Source organism: Phocoena phocoena, chromosome 9, assembly GCF_963924675.1.
Source record: "Phocoena phocoena chromosome 9, mPhoPho1.1, whole genome shotgun sequence".
NCBI lineage: Eukaryota > Metazoa > Chordata > Mammalia > Artiodactyla > Phocoenidae > Phocoena > Phocoena phocoena.
This window is the reverse complement of record NC_089227.1, coordinates 4,678,212-4,680,580: the sequence shown is the minus strand read 5'-3', so window position 1 is coordinate 4,680,580 and position 2,369 is coordinate 4,678,212. Positions and strand designations below refer to the sequence as shown.

General features: G+C 43.7%; 1 pseudogene; it reads right to left on the bottom strand.

Moving 5' to 3' along the window:
- Nucleotides 1–320: 320 nt before the first annotated feature.
- Nucleotides 321–670, bottom strand: LOC136128382 (acireductone dioxygenase-like; annotated as a pseudogene).
- Nucleotides 671–2,369: the final 1,699 nt, after the last annotated feature.

The following is a 2,369-nucleotide window of genomic DNA, read 5'->3' as shown; positions in this document are numbered from 1 at the left end:
GCCAAGTGGCTCTGTTTGGGGAGCTGAAACTCACCAGGTCACAGCTGAAGCCACGAGCTGACACAGAGCCACTGACCACTGATCCTGAATCGGAGAAAATGAGCGGATTTGCCCAGATTTCCACAGGTGCTTCCATGTACAAACCGGTTCTATAGCTACTTCCATTAAAACGTATTCTGATCAAATAATCTTGCAGAGGAGAGCTCACCTAGCCTCAAGTCTACAAGACAAAAGCAAGGAGAATACGACAGATTTTCTGCTGCCATCACATCCCGGACCTTCACAAGGAGGGCCAGGGTGCGCGATGCCCCAGGGCACCACTAGGCCATCTGCGACAGAAACTCCAGGTACTGCTCAGGGGCCTTGAAGTGGTCAGCCAGCCAGTTAAACGCGGGCCACACAGGGTCTCCCACAACAGCCGCATGGCCTTCAGGTAGTTCTTCTCGTCCAGCATGAAGCGGTGGTATATGCCGGCGAGGAGAGAGGTCATGTCTCCTTTCTCCCTGAAGATCCGGATCCACCTGTCCTCTTTATCCCTCACGTCGAGGTACCCACTGGCGTCCAGGATGCAGCGAATCTCGTCATCCAGGTGTAAATGCTCCTTGTAAAACATCTTAATCTTTTCTTCATAATTTGGTAGTTTGTCTTTGCATATGGTTATTATGTCCATCCAGGAGTAGTTTCTCTCTTTTCGGATCTTTTCTAAAATTCCGACAGGGCGCGCAGGCTGCGCGTGGTGGAGCCACCGTGAGTTGTCGGCTGACTCAACCAAGTACCAGGACTGCACTACGGTCGGGCCGGGGATGCCGCGCCTGACGCCGGACCTGCTCGGGCCGGTCTGACCCTGGGACCCGCGCAGGCCCCCCCGACCCAACGTACTATTTCAATATTATGTGAACAATAGCTAATAATAGTAAGTCTAAGTATTTATTGATTATTATGTGTGAAGTACTGTGTCAAGCATGCGTTGCACCTTAGGAGATCAGTAGACTATTTCCTCAATTTTGTGTTTTAATCATTTAAGTAACTTTTCTAAGGTAAGAGGATAATTTTGGGGGGATAGCATGGACTTGAGTTCCGGGTCTGTCGAGACGTGGAGCGCCTCTGTGCCCTGCCTCTCACAGGGCATTTGACACAGGTGTTTGAGACATGGCATCTTCACCTCCTTCCTGCCCTTCAAGATACTTTGACTTAACTCTGAAATACATCAAATCAGAAGAACATTATGCTACTTTTTTCACAGTATTATCTGAACAGAAAAATGAGATATTATGTCCAAGTCTGTAAAGGTGTCTGATTTTGTTTTTAAATTTTCTCTTAAGGAAAGTATTGTTTTTGTTGTCTATTACCCATATACATGGATCCAATAACACTATCCTTTCAGAAGATACTTATATTTCCTGATAAGGTAATGTTCTTCCCTATGATTCAAAAAACGCTGAATAATATTGATGGTTATCTCTAATATTACCTATTAATCCTAAGTAAGGTAAACTTATACATTGACAAAAGCCATAGACTTCACATCAAGCATACAGAACTGAGAAATACCGTCTTTGAATTGAAAACATGGTTCTCTCTTTAGCTCTGTGTGCATGCATGCGTGTGTGTGTAAATTTAATGAACCGAAAAAACGCTCCCATCCTAGGCATGCTCCCCTAACCTTTTATAGGTGCTGTGTTGGTGTCTTTTATTATTAATTTAACATAACATGGGTTATCTTCCTTATGAGCACAGGCTTTAAAGCACTGCACTGAACCTTGACATGTTGGCACTGACACATGACTTGTGCCTCAAAATGTCCAGTAACAGAGAAATGCACCCAAATATCTCAAGGACATCACATAAAGAAGGTTAAGTGATTCTTTTTGGTTAGTTTTGGAAGAGAAGAATGTAATGAACAAAGACATTCAAAACATTAAAGAGTCAAGGAATTTCTAGTACAAGGTGCTAGAGGAACTAAGCCATGCAACATGACACTGTGCTTTAGAACATAAAGCCCAGCACCCAGTCAGGCAGGTGGGGAAAATTTGGTTGGGGCCCTCCAGAAAATTTAGAGGTTGTCCCTGTCCCACGAATAAACAGCTTCACTTTTTTACATTCCTGGAGAATAGCCATGGGTTTCTAGCACAGTTTGGCAGCTAAGAACAGTACAAAAAGATTCATTTTCACAAGTCCACTTGGATTTTTTTCAGCATCAGTGATTTCTGCAATCCTGTGGAATCCTAATGCTGATTCCGACAGCAGTTATGCAGGTATCTAGGATGAATTTCCTCCAAGGGAGGTAGTTACTGAGTGATATGAGATACACGTCACTTTTCCTTAATTTGTCATATACATGCATATACTAATCCTTTAGTGAATGCATT